A 15,714-nucleotide genomic window follows, 5' to 3' on the forward strand; every position below is an offset into this window, starting at 1 on the left:
ATTGTATATCTACTAGACCCCATCGTCCCAGCCCCAAATCTCCTGAAACTGATAAGCAACTTCAGCAAAGTCTCAGGATACAAAATCAATGTGCAAAAATCACAAGCATTCGTATACACCAATAACAGACTTAAAGAGAGCCAAATCAAGAACAAACTGCCATTCACAACTGCTACAAAGAGAATAAAATATCTAGGAATACAATTAACAAGGAATGTAAAGGACCTCTTCAAGGAGAACTACAAACCACTGATCGATGAAATAAGAGAGGACACAAACAGATGGAGAAACATTCCATGCTCATGGTTAGGAATAATCAATACTGTGAAAATGGCCATACTGCACAAAGTAATTTACAGATTCAACGCTATCCCCATCAATCTACCAATGACCTTCTTCAAAGAACTGGAAACAACCACCTTAAACTTCATGTGGAACCAAAAGAGATCCTGCATAGCCAAGTCAATTCTAAACAAAAAGAACAAAGCAGGAGGCATCACACTACCGGACTTCAAACTATACTACAAGGCTACAGTAATCAAAGCAGCATGGTACTGGTACCAAAACAGAGATATAGACCAATGGAACAGAACAGAGGCCTCGGAGGCAACACCACACATCTACAACCATCTGATCTTTGACAAACCTGACAAAAACAAGCAATGGGGAAAGAGTCCCTGTTCAATAAATGGTGTTAGGAAAACTGGCTAGCCATGTGCAGAAAGCAGAAACTGGACCCCTTCCTGACACCTTACACTAAAATTAACTCCAGATGGATTAAAGACTTAAACATAAGACCTAACACCATAAAAACCCTAGAAGAAAACCTAGGCAAAATCATTCAGGACTTAGGTGTAGGCATGGACTTCATGACCGAAACACCAAAAGCATTGGCAACAAAAGCCAAAATAGATAAATGGGACCTAATCAAACTCCACAGCTTCTGCATGGCAAAAGAAACAGTCATTAGAGTGAATCAGCAACCAACAGAATGGGAAAAAGTTTTTGCAATCTACCCATCTGACAAAGGGCTGATATCCAGAATTTACAAAGAACTAAAACTGATTTACAAGAAAAAAACAAACAAGCCCATTCAAAAGTTTGTGAAGGATATGAACAGACACTTTACAAAAGAAGACATACGTGAGACCAACAAACATATGAAAAAATGCTGATTATCACTAGTCATTAGAGAAATGCAAATCAAAACTACATTGAGATACTATCTCACGCCAGTTAGAATGGCAATCATTAAAAAACCTGGAGACAACAGATGCTGGAGATGATGTGGAGAAATAGGAACACTTTTACACTGTCGATGGGAGTGTAAATTAGATCACCCATTGTGGAAGACAGTGTGGCAATTACTCTAGGATCTAGAAATAGAAATTCCATTTGACCCAGCAATCCCACTACCAGGTATATATCCAAAGGATTATAAATCGTTCTTCTATAAGGACACATGCACATGAATGTTCATTGCAGCACTGTTTACAATAGCAAAGGCCTTGAACCAACCCAAATGTCCATTGATGATACACTGGACAGGGAAAATGTGGCACATATACACCATGGAATATTATGCAGCCATCAAAAACGATGAGTTTGTGTCCTTTGTAGGGACATGGATGAACCTGGAAACCACCATTCTCAGCAAACTGACGCAAGAACAGAAAATCAAACACTGCATGTTCTCACTCATAGGTGGGTGTTGAACAATGAAAACACATGGACACAGGGTGGGTAGCATCACACACTGGGGTCTGTCGGGGGAAACAGGGGAGGGGCAGGGAGGGGTGGGGAGTTGGGGAGAGATAGCATGAGAGAAATGCCAGATATAGGTGATGGGGAGGAAGGCAGCAAATCACACTGCCATGTGTGTACCTTTGCAACAATCTTGCATGTTCTTCACATGTACACCAAAACCTAATATGCAATTAAAAAAATGGGAGATAATGCAACTGACACCACAGACATACAAAGATTATTCAAGGTCACTATAAATACCTTTATGCACATAAACCAGAAAACCTAGAGAAGATGGATACATTCCTGGAAAGATACAACACTCCTAGCTTAAATAAAGAAGAATTAGAAACCCTGAATGGACCACTAACAAGATTGTTATGGCAATAAAATAATTATCACCAAAAAAAGTCCAGGACCAGATGGATTCATAGATTAATGCATGACAGGGGTTAATGACAACAATGAGGAAGCTGAAGGAAGTACGAGATGATTATAAAAGGGCAACATGAGGGATCCTTGAGGTCATGAAAATTTTTTGTATGTTCACTGAGGTGATGAATACATGAACCTATGTATGTGACAAAATTATAAGTAGTTGTCCCTTATCTGCAGAGAATGTGTTCCAAGATGCCCAGTGGGTGCTCTAAACTGTGGACAGCACCAACCTCTATATATCCTCTGCATTTGCCTTGGTATGGTTTGGCTGTGTCCCCACCGAAATCTCGTCTTGAACTGTAGCTTCCATAATCCCCACAAGTCATGGGAGGGACTCAGCTGGAGATAATTGAATCATAGGGGTGGGGCTTTCCCCTTGCTCTTCTCTTGATAGTGCATAAGCCTCTCAAGATCTGATGGTTTTATAAAGAACATTTCTCCTGCATACGTTCTCTTGCCTGGTGCCATGTTAGACATGCCCTTGCTCCTCCTTTACTTTCTGCTGTGATCATGAGGCCTTCCCAGCCACGTGGAAGTGTGAGTCCATTAAACTACTTTTTCTTTTTTTTTTTTCATTTTTTGAGATGGAATTTTGCTCTCATCGCCCAGATTGGAGTACAATGGTTTGATCTCATCTCACTGCAACCTCCGCCTCCTGGGTTCAAGCAATTCTACCTCAGCCTCCTGAGTAGCTGGGATTACAGTCATGCGCCACCACCCCAGCTAATTTTATATTTTTAGTAAAGACAGGGTTTCTCCATGTTGGTCAGGCTGGTCTGGAACTCTCAACCTCATGTGATCCACCTGCCTTAGCCTCCCAAAGTGCTGGGATTATAGGCATGAACTACCACCACTTAGGTGTTTCTTTATAGCAGTAAAAAATGGAGTAATACATGCCTATACACACATACCTATAATAAAGAAGAATATGTGAATTAGGAACAGTAAGAGGTGAACTATAATAACTAATATTACAATAGAACAATTATAACAATATACAAGCATCACTGCTTTTGTACTTTGGGGCCATTATTAAGCAAATTAAGAGTTACTTGAACCCTAGCACTGTGATCCTGTGACAGTTGATCTGATAGAAGGCTAAGTGACCATAGGTGGGTAACATAGACAGCGTGGATACATGGGATGATTCATGTCTCGTGCAGGTCAGAGCAGGACAGTGAGAGATTTCATCATGCTACTCAGAACAGGGTGCAATTTAAAATGTGTGTCTTGTTAATTTCTGGAATTTTCCATTAATATATTTGGACGACAATTGGCCATGGGTAACTGAAACCTCAGAAAGTGAAAGAAGGACTAATACGTAGACCTAAATCCACAAACACATGCTCAAAGTTGTAAAAATAAAGCAGGGAAATCTGAATGGAATGGGTATATTGTATCAATGTCAATATCCTGGTTGTAATATTGTATAAAAGATTTGCAAAATATTCTTATCAGGGGAAATGGGTAAAGGGTACACTAATCCTCTATTATTTCTTAGAATTGCATGTGAATCTATAATTATCTCAATAATTATTTCAATTAAAAGAGTGTCAGTGGGTTGTCCTTGCTAGGTAGATAAAGAATGAAATCCTTGCTACACCCTAGAGGGATGACCTGCCACCTAATTACCTGTTTACTTTCCAATCCTATCTTACACCAACTCTCTTTGCACTCCATCCACAATGGACTTTAAACTTTTCCTTGAATGCATTACATTTCCTCACATCATAAGACCTTTGTACCTATTGCACCTAAGGTGAACCCAGGTCTTACGGACCTAAAACTTACTCAGTTTTGGAGGCAGTTTTAAGTAACAACAACACCACAAAAGTTATGAATAGAAAATTAATTACAGAACGTTGGCAGGCGCCTGAGGAATTGAGGTACACTGAAAACTCAGTTCTGATAGCTTTACAGAAAATCCATCTCTAATTGTAGGCTCTACTTGAAATTTCTCACCCCTTCAACTTCCTCACCCTCCATCCCAGGTATGTATCCTCATAGTCCTGTGTCCCTAACCTCTTGGCATTCATCCAATTTTTATACATTTATTTTTGTGATATTTCACTAATGTCTCTCTTCCCCACTGCAGTTTAGGGTTCACGCGGGTAGAGGTTAGGTTTGTTTTGTAAACTGCTTTATACCAGGAGCCTAGCACAAAGCCTGGCACTTTTTATTGGGGTGGGACGTGGTTAAAGAAACAGGTCAACTCAGCAACTAGGAGGGTCACAGAAGCAGAAGGGGCAGAAGCTATGCCTAGCAAAGCCAAGGAGAGAAGGACCTACAGTCCCGGTTCGGCTCTTTTTTTTGCGATGGAGTCTCACTGTGTCACCAGGCTGGAGTGCAGTGGCCCAATCTCGGCTCACTGCAACCTCCACCTCCCGGGTTCAAGTGATTCTCTTGCCTCAGGCTTCCAAGTAGCTGGGACTACAGGCTCACCCTACCACACCCAGCTAATTTTTGTATTTTTAGTAAAAAACAGGGTTTCGTCATGTTGGCCAGGATAGTCTCTATTTCTTGACCTTGTGATCTGTGCTAGGATTACAGGTGTGAGCCACCATGCCCAGACTGTTCAGCTCTTTAATACCTCCTTACCATGCTGAGGTAGGGAAGGAGAAGTAAATGTCATCAAGGCAAATCATCATGTTTAGTGGTAAATTGTAAGCTAGGTAAGATAAGGAGATATTCTAACAATGAATTTGACCGAATTAGAAAATTATATGAACCAAACTGGAGTTTGCACCAAATAGGTCCATATGTAAATAAGCTATTTTAAAATAAACCACAACTCTTGCTTTGTTTTCCATTATTAGCTCTAGAAATCATATCAACAAACATCTAGGGCTATGTTCTTCCCATTGCTGTAGTGATGACTTCATGTTTGTGCTTTTCCCATCTCCACTGGGCTAAAAGTATCATGACTAGATAGAATAGAAATAATTTTAGAAATAATTAGCAAATAAAAGAGTATGTCTGGATCTGTTTCACAATTTATATATTTATATTTTTTTCTGCCACAGTTTATATTCAGAATTATGAAAAATACAGATTTTGTTTTCTCTATTCCAAACCCTACATGAATGGTTTACAGTGTTGGGGAATTGCCCTCTATGACATCAGAAAATGTGTTTTTTGTTGTTGTTGACTAATGTTTGTTAACAAAAGACCAGTTATAAGGAATTTATAGTCCCATTTCAGCTCTTTTTTTTTTGAGATGGAGTCTTACTGTGTCACCAGGCTGGAGTGCAGTGGCATGATCTCAGCTCACTGCAACTTCCACCTCCTGGGTTCAAGAGATTCTCCTGCTTCAGCTTGCCAAGTAGCTGGGACTACAGGCGAAATAATGTTTGTCAGTGAACTCGCTTCTTCAGTGATTCCTAGCAACAGAACAGTGTGAGGCAGGTGAACAAGGAGTGCTCGCAAAGATCCATAAGTGCTTTTTGAACACATTAGTCCAAGCTGCTCATCCATAACTCTAATGCAGCCATTGATGGTAGGGTTGAGGATATTGCAACTTTTCCTCTATCTAAGAAAGAATTTTTAAAAAGATCTGCAGAATCTTGGCTAATAGTAGATAAATCATCTTCGAATGAAATCTTGGGAAGTCCTATACTCTGCATTTTGTTTTTGAGTAAAAGTCAGACTGCAAGAGTCATTCTCATCTGAAGGGCATCTTGTTTCCCAGATAATTTGTATTTGTTGTAGTCTGGGTTCAGGCAAGTCTTCATGGAATCATGAGCTTCAAAGATGGGGAAGACCTTCCAGTAGTGAACTAGGTAAGATGAGGGTTCTGGTCTCCAACAGGATCCCACTTTCCCTTCCAAAGCCAGAGGAGAAAAAGTAACTGATTAAAGCACACCTATAATGAGCGCCTTTTGTCCCTATTCCCCCTCACTTTTAGAAACACCAAAATGCTCCTTTAGATTCCAAGGTCGTAACACTTTGTATAAATAAAAATATACATAAGCCAACATCTTACCTGACCGAAAAATATAAGTATTGTTAAATGCCTTTTAGAGAGAAGTGAAAAAGGTCAGTAACTTGGTAGTATCTTTTTTAGCTACTTTCCCAGTATTTAGTCTTTCCCATCCAGGCAGAATTCATAGTAATGTATTGAATCAAGGTAAGTAATTGATTTTTAGAGCTATATGATAACTTGATAGTCTAAAGAGTTTGACCCATATGGTTATTACGTGTATAAGTGATGTGTTTTATGAACCTTAATTGGTAAGTGATAAAACCTCATAAACATCTATAGGAGTATTCAAATTACCTTAGATTAGATAGTGAATTTTTAATTAGAATTTCCCCACATTTGCTTTTAGACTTCCTGGTTGATTTCTTGGAATCCTGGCAGTTTCTGTGTAAGTTTTCTGAAGGATCTGAGGCCTATTGCTATGCTATTTAAGAACCCCATTAGCTCCTCTCGTCATGGACCCAGAGGCCTAGAAGGATAAAACGGATTTGTCCTTATTCTGGGTGTTTCCATTATAACTACTGTATGCATACACACGCATACAAACACACACAGGCCCATGTGTAATATATTCCATTCCTCAGAACTCTTTTGTCTTATTCATGAGCCAAACCTAAGTATTATCAAAGATCAGATGGCTCTTTGAAAAGCTGTTAGGGAACAACTTTGAATTTAAATCTAAAGACAAGTAATTATTCATTAATCCTCCAGAAAATTCTCAAGCTACAATTCATCCTTAAGTTAAAAAAAGGTGAAATTTAATATCACCAGTTCTTATCTTTACATTTGCTTTTTTATACTATTTAGAAAAAAATGAGTAGAATTAACCTGGTGCCATTTTGATTATCATAATATGATTAATAAGATCAATAATCTTCCTGTTTGTTTATACTACATTCCTGAGATCATTTGCAATGTATCCATTTTGTGATTTTTCAGTTTTTCGTGGAATGTGCTATTTTATTTCTAGATATTTCATCACATTTAAGTGCCGTATTCCTTCCTATTCAAATAATGACTTCCTTTTTTATTAATATTCCACAGAAAAAGTAAGCAGGTCCTTATATGTTGAAATGTTAAAAGTGTCCTCAAAATACTAATTAAATCTGTCACATTTTTACTGGCAAAATAGTTTTTAAAAAGGTTTCCAGCAAAACTACTTGTTGTGAAGCCCACTAAGAGATATTCCCATCCTAAATTACTCGCTATTTAACTACAGGAATTAAAAAATAGCAAAACATAACAGGAAAGCAAGATAAAAACTATCTCTGAAACACATCATGTCCTAATATATGTTAACAAATGTCAGTCCATGTCTAACTTAGGCTTTTAAATTACAAAAAGGAAATTTGTTTAAGAGTCTTTCTATGTTGTAGTTAGAAGTCAGAATAGCTTTAGAATAGATTGTACAGTGTTTAGAATAGGTTTAGTTTCCTGCTTGAGGAAATACTGTAGTTGAAAAAATGAAATAGCAATTGTCTGCCTCCCCACTTCCTCAGCTGGGTCACAGAAGCAGCGCTCTGTCCTCCTAAAGCTTTCTGTAGCTAGGCTGACACTGAGGGTGGACAACGAGGAGTGGATAGAAGAGAATGTGCAAACTTGTCTCCTTCTTGTAGTCCTCTGTCACCCATCAGTCTTGGAATCACCACGGTTTGTTTCTTCCCTCCTGCCGTACCTTGAAATGCAGCTGTAAGAGAAAGTACTACTAAGAGTCACAGATTGATGCCTGCAGGTCATATGGAAGTATTCTTATTTTTTAAAATTAATTTTGCTTTATTTATTTATTATTTATTTTGTTGTTGCTGATGTGGTTTGGCTATGTCCCCACCCAAATCTTACCTTGAACTGTAGCTCCCATAGTTCCCACATGTCATGGGAGGGACGTGGTGGGAGGTAACTGAATTATGGGGGCAGGTCTTTTTCATGCTGTTCTCATTACAGCGAAGAAATCTCACAACATCTGATGGTTTTATATAGGGGAGTCACGCCACACATGCTCTCCTGTTTGCCACCATACAAGATATGGCTTTGCTCATCCTTTGCCTTCCACCGTGATTGTGACGTATCCCTAGTCAGTGGAACTGTGAGTCCATTAAACTTCTTTCCTTTATAAATTACCCAGTCTCAGGTATGTTTTTATTTGTAGCAAGAGAACAGACTAATACAGTAAATTGGTACCAGTAGAGTGGGGTGCTGCTGTAAAGATACCCAAAAATGTGGAAGCAATATTAGAACTGGGCAAAAGGTAGAGGTTGGAACAGTTTGGAGGACTCAGAAGAAGACAGAAAGATGTGAGAAAGTTTGGAGTTTCCTAGAGACTTGTTGAATGGCTCTGACCAAAATGCTGATAGTGATATGGCCAATAATGTCCAGGCTGAGGTGGTCTCAGATGGAGATTAAGAACTAGTCGGGAACTGGAGGAAACATCACTCTTGCTCTGCAAAGAGATTGGCAGCCTTTGGCCCTCTAAAGATCTGTGGAACATTGAACTTGAGAGAGATGATTTAGGGTGTCTGGCAGAAGAAATTTCTAAGCAACAAAGCATTTATGAAGAAGCAGAGCATAACAGTTTAGAAAATTTGCAGCTAGGCAATGTAATAGAAAAGAAAAACCCATTTTCTGGGGAGAAACTCAAGCCAGTTGCAGATATTTGCATAAGTATTGAGAAGCTGAATATTCATCACCAAAATAATGGGGAAAATGTTTCCAGGGCATGTCAGAGACATTCACAACAGATCCTCTCATCATGGGCCCAGAGGTCTAAAAGGATAAAATGGATTTGTGGGCTGGGCTCAGCCGCCCCCCCGCCCCCACCGTGCAGCCTATGGACTTAATGCCCTGTGTTCCAGTCACTCTAGCTGTGGCTAAAATGGGCCAAGATGCAGCTTGGATTGTGGTTTCAGAGGGTGTAAGCCTCAAGTCTTGGCTGCTTCCACATGGTGTTAAGCCTGAAGATGCACAGAAGTTAAGAATTGAGATTTGGGAACCTCCACCTAGATTTCAGAGGATGTGTGAAAATGCCTGGATGTCCTGGAAGAAGTTTGCTGCAGGGGAAGGTTCTTCGTGGAGAATCTCTGTCAGGACAGTGTGGAAGAAAAATATGGGGTTTGAGGCCCCACACAGAGTCCCCACTGGGGCACTGCCTGGTGGAGCTGTGAGAAGAGGGCCACCATCTTCCAGACCTAAGATTGATAGATCTACTGACAGTTTGCTCTGTGTGCCCAGAAAAGCAACAGACACTCAATGCCAGCCTGCGAAAGCGGCAGGGAGGGGCTGGGCACAGTGGTTCACACCTATAATCCCAGCACTTTGGGAAGCTGAGATGGGAGGATAAGGAGGTCAGGAGTTGAAGACCAGCCTGGCCAACGCAGTGAAATCCTGTCTGTACTAAAAATACAAAAATTAGCTGAGCATGTGCCTGTAAACCCAGCTACTCAGGAAGCTGAGGCAGAAGAAATACTTGAACCTGGGAGGTGGAGGTTGCAGTGAGCTGAGATCACACCATTGCACTCCAGCCTGGGCAACAGAGTGAGACTCTGTCTCAAAAAAGAAAGGAAGAAAGGAAGGAAGGAAGGTAGGAAGGAAGGAAGGAAGGAAGGGAGGGAGAGAGGGAGGGAGGGAAGGAAAGAAAGAAAGGAAGAAAGAAAGAAAGAAAGACAGAAAGAAAAGAAAAGAAAAGAAAAGAAAAGAAAAGAAAAGAAAGAAAAGAAGGAAGGAAGGAAGGAAGGAAGGAAGGAAGGAAGGAAGGAAGGAAGAAAGGAAGGAAGGAAGGAAGGAAAAGAAAGAAGAAAGAGAAAGAAAGAAAATGGCAGGGAGGGGTCTGTGCCCTGAAAAGTCACAAGGGTGGAGTTGTCCAAGACCATCTCCTGAATCAGTATGACCTAGATGTGAGACATGGAGTTAAAGGAGATCATTTTGGAGCTTTAAGATTTGATTGCCATTCCAGATTTCAGATGTGCATGGGGCCTGTAGACCCTTCGCTTTGGTCAATTCTCCTATTTAGAATGGGTATATTTACCCAATGCCTGCACCCATATTGTTTCTAGGAAGTAACTAACTTGCTTTTGATTTTATAGGCTCATAGGTGGAAGGGATTTGCCTTGTCTCAGATGAAACTTTGGACTATGGACTTTTGAGTTAATGCTGTAATGAATTAAGACTTTCAGGGACTGTTGGGAAGGCATGATTGGTTTTCAAATGTGGGAGGACATGAGATTTGGGAGGGCATAGGGGTAGAATGATATGGTTTGGCTGTGTCTCCACCCAGATCTTATCTTGAATCATAGCTCCCATAATTCCCATGCACCATGGGAGGAAGCTGGTGGGAGGTAATTGAATCACTGGGGCAGGTCTTTCACATGTTGTTCTTGTAATAGTGAATAAGTCTCATGAGATTCGATGGTTTTATAAAGGGGAATTCCCTTCACATGCTCTCTTGCCTGCCACCATGAAAGATGTGCCTTTGATCATCCTTTGCCTTCCATCATGATTGTGAGATCTCCCCAGACATGTGGAACTGTGAGTCAATTAAACTTCTTTCCTTTATAAATTACTCTGTCTTTGGTATGTCTTTATTAGCAGCATAAGAATAGACTAATACAATTGCTCATTTTGAAGTAAACTTTGTATTGAAGTGTATGTTATACTTTAATACAGAATAACACACAAATCAAAGTATACAGCTCATGGGGTTTTCACAAATTGGGCACATTTATTTAATCAGTACCCAGAATGTACCAACATAGTCAGATTGGGAGATTACTACATAAAACATTCACAGTCCTGATTTCTCCTGAAAAATTGGAAAATCTCACCTTCCCGAGCTCACATTTTCACTAGCCAGCAGGAAAGCAGCTAGTTCTTTAGGTGGAGCATATGCTCTCCATTTTTCCACAGTTCCTATTACTACTTAACACCCCCAACTGTGAGAACAACTGTTCGTTGCTATTAACAAGTGCAGACTGTGAAAGTTAGAATGACTGTAGAATTGTGACCAATAAAAGAGACAATAAGACAACAACATATATAAGAGAAAAGCAGGAATCAATTAAATGTTATTAAAATGACAAATATTTGACTGAATTAGACAAAAGGACCTAAAAAGAGTTCAGATTCTAACTGGCTAGCAATTATATTACTTGGAACAATTATATATTGAAGAGAAAGTTGGCCGGAGCCTGGGTGGATGTTGCAAATTCCATCTGCTTGAATCACATGATAGATATTGCTTTGCTAGAAGGTGTTAGGGTTAGGCTTTGACAATGTTTATGCTCTTCTTTGATTGTGGTGTGTGCCTTGAATTTTGTAATTATGTTTCTGTTGCTTCTTACTGCTACTTACTTCCAATATTTGGGTTGTAAGGTCATATTAGAATTTCCTAATGGTATCTACTCCCTGAAATTTAATTAAGTATCATCAAATTAACTGGTTGATGAATGGGGTACCTTTTATTGGTGACAATTTGCTAAATACTAATTCTGGTTGTAGAATTGAGTATTGTTTTACTACTCAATAACAACTCCCCACACCTCCCCACTTTCCCCCTTCTAATAGAACACTGATTTTTGTTCAGATAATTTAACTTCCTTCACATGGCCATGTGCTTCCCTAATTCAATCATGGTAATCTCATTCTTCTTGTCAGTTCAAATTTTAGCAATAAGTGTAATGTATTTCAATGAACCATGAAAGAGAATCTACTGCAGGATTCAGGGAAAAATTTTGCCATGATTTAATAAGATGGAAAATATTTAAAGAGTACAATTCAAAAATGAGTGATAGGAGGCAGGACTAACTTGCACCTCCCACTTAGATGGATGGAAAGAACAGGCTGTGGAGACTCACACTGTAAACCTTTACTCTAAGAACTACCACAGGAACATACCAGGAAAACTGAAAGAATTCACAGACCCTTTGAAAGAAGTGACTTCACTGCAAGCGCTGTGAGACAGCTAAAAACTGTGAGTGCCCAAAGCATGAGAGGCGGGAAATGTCCACTCCAAACACACGTCTTCACTGGGGAACCTGAAAATCCAGATCACAGGAGAAGGATATAATCTTCCACAGAAATGAAACAAATTTAGAGAGCTGAGCAAAATATAAAAGGAGAAGAAACAGCAGGAAGAGCCCTTTAGGCACTCCTGGTCCCCAGGGAAACCATTTCCGACTTTGTCTCACAGGGGTCCTTGGGGAGGACAGCTAGTGGAATTGGGGAAGGACCACAGGGAGAAAGAAACTTCTAGCTCAGCTTTGTAATAATTTTGATTGGGTGAGAATTTTGCTGGGCAGAATCCAGTGGTGGGTAATTGCGTGAATGGTAAATGCAGATAGGAGCACAAAACTTACAGCAGGTGTGGAGGGTGGAGCCTGAATGCCCTGCTTGCTTCTTCCACGGGGAGGCTTGTAGCCTGGTGCAAGATCTCAGCCCTGCTTGCTGGCTCCCTTGATATAAACTTGGTGCTGTTGGTGGGGCACAGTGGGAGTGAGAATTGCTGGCTATGTGGGAATTCCGTGAGGCCTGTGACTTCTGGCTTTCCCCCACTTCCCTGCTGACCTGTATGACACAGCGGAAGCAGCCATAATCCCCCTAGGAACATAATGCCATAAGCCAGAGGACCATACCCCTATCCCCCACAGCAGCTGCAGCAAGCCCTGCCCAAGGAGAGTTTGATCTCAGATGGGCTTAACCCTGCCCAGACCTGATGGCCTTTCTTTACCCACTCTGATAGCTGAAGACAGGGGACATAATATTTTGAGAACTCTATGGCCCTACCCACTGCCTGAGAAACCCAAATATTTAAACAGGTGATCCTAGGGCAAGCTTGTATCCCCTTTATACTACTGTAGCTGATGCTCTCTTGAAACCACCACCTCTTGGCTGGAGGCCAACCAACTCAAGCCATTTTAGCAACTCAAAAACAAAACAAAACAAAACAAAACAAAAACTGTTTCAAAAAGGAGAAAACAACAGCTAACTCTGCTGCCTTTAACATCCTGGCTAACCGGAGGTCCTGAGTCTGGCCATGTGACAACTTCACTGCTAGCACAACAAGCATTTATGAAAACCAACATACTAAACAAAACTACAAACAAGGATTTTCACAGAGTCCATTTCACTCCCCTGCTACCTCCCACTGGAGCAGGTGCTAGTATCCATAGCTGAAAGACCTGAAGATGGATCATATCACAGATCTCTTGGCAAACACTCCCCAGTATCAGTCTGGAGCCCAGTATCTCTGCTGGGTTGCTAGACCCAGAAAGCAAAAATAATTACTGCAGTCAAGCTCTCAGGAAGCCCCATCCCTAGCAGAAGGGGAAGAACATCACATCAAAGGATCACCTTGTAGGACAAAATAATCTGAACGGCAGCCCTTGGGTTCCAGATCTTTCCTCTGACCTAGTCCGTAAAATAAGAAGAAACCAAAAAACAGTTCTGAAGGCCAACCAACTCAAGCCATTTTAGCAACTCAAACAAACAAACAAACAAACAAACCTGTTTCAAATTGGAGAAAACAACAGCTAACTCTACTGTATGACAAAGCAAGATTTTTCAACATCCCCCAAAGATCACACCAGCTCACCAGCAATGGATCCAAACCAAGAAGAAATCACTGAATTGCCAGAAAAAGAATTTGGAAGGTTGATTATTAAGCTACTCAAGGAGATACCAGAGAAAGGTGAAAACTAACTTAAAGAAATTTTAAGAATTGTGAAGAGGAGAAAATAGAAAAAAAAAAAAAGAAAACAATACAGGATATGGATGAAAAAAATCTCCAGAGAAATACATAGCATAAATTAAAAAAAAAAATCACAACTTCTGGAAATGAAAGACATGCTAAGGTAAATTAAAAATACACTGGAAAGTTACAATAGAATTGAAGAAGTAGAAGAAAGAACTTAAAAGTTCAAAGACAAGGCTTTCAAATTAACCCAATTTGACAAAGACAAAAGAGTTTTGAAAAAGGAACAAAGAAAAAAGAGTTTTAAAAAAGGAACAAAGATTCCAAAAAGTTTGGGATTACATGAAATGATAAACCTAAAAATAATCGGTGTTCCTGAGGAATAAGAGCAATCTAAAAGTTTGACAACTTATTTAAGGGAAAAATCAAAAAGATTCCCTGGCTGTGCTAGAGCTCTAGACAACCAAATACAAGACACTCAAAGAACACCTGGGAAATCCATCACAAAATGGCCATCAACTAGGCACATAGTCATCAGGCTATCTAAAGTCAAGACAAAAAGAAGAATTTTAAGAGCTATGAGGCAAGAGCATTAGGTAACCTGTAAAGGAAAACCTATCAGATTAACAGCAGATTTATTAGCAGAAACCCTACAAGCTAGAAGGGACTGGGTTTATCTTTAGCCTCCTTAAACCAAACAATTATCAGCCAAGAATTTTGTATCCAGTGAAACTAAGCTTCATAAATGAAGTAAAGATAAAGTCTTTTTGAAACAAAGGCTGATTGAATTTGCCACTGTCAAGCCAGCACTACAAGAACTGCTAAAGGCAGCTCTAAATCTTGAAACAAATCTTGAAAATGCAACCTCTTTAAAGCATAAATTTCACAGGACCTATTTAAAAAAACACACAAAAAATTATACAAGCAACAAATAGCATGATGAATGGAATAGTAACTCACAACTCAATACTAATGTTGAATGCAAATGCCTAAATGCTCCACATAAAAGATACAGAATTGCAGAATGGATAAGAATTCACTAGCCAACTATCTGCTGCCTTCAAGAAACTAACCTAACACATAAGGAGTCAGAAATACTTAAGGTAAAGGGGTGAAAAAAGACATTCCATGCAAATGAATACTAAAAGGAACAGGAGTAGTTATTCTTATATCAGACAAAACAAACTTTAAAGCAACAGCAGTTAAAAAAGACAAAGAGGGACATTATATAATAATAAAAGGCCTTGTCCAATAGGAAAATATCACAATCTTAAATATATATGCACCTAACACTGGAGCTCCCAAATGTATTTTAAAAAACTACTAGACTTAAGAAATGATATATACAGCAACACAATAATATTTGGGGACTTCAAAACTCCACTGACAGCACTAGACAGGTCCTCAAGATAGAAAGTCAACAAAGAAACAATGGACTTAGACTATACCCTAGAACAAATGGACTTAACAGATATTTACAAAACATTCTACCAAACAACTGCAAAGTATACATTCTATTAACCAGTGTATGGAACATTCTCTAAGATAGACCATATAATAGGCCACAAAACAAGTCTCAGTAAATTTAAGTAATGTCAAGTACTCTCTCAAATCACAGTGGAATAAAATTGGAAATCAACTTCAAAAGGAATTCTCAAAGCCATGCAAATATATGGAAATTAAATAACCTGCTCCTGCGTGATTACTCAAGGTGACTGTGAATACCTTTATGTGCACTAACTAGAAAACCTACAGGAAATGGATAAATTTCTGTAAATAGACAACCCTCCTAGATTCAACCATGAAGAGGTACAAACTCTGAACAGACCAATTACAAGTAGTGAGATTGAAACAGTAATAAAAACAATTGCCA

The sequence above is a fragment of the Cebus imitator genome, unplaced genomic scaffold (genome assembly GCF_001604975.1).
Source record: "Cebus imitator isolate Cc_AM_T3 unplaced genomic scaffold, Cebus_imitator-1.0 Scaffold233, whole genome shotgun sequence".
Taxonomy (NCBI): Eukaryota; Metazoa; Chordata; class Mammalia; order Primates; family Cebidae; genus Cebus; species Cebus imitator.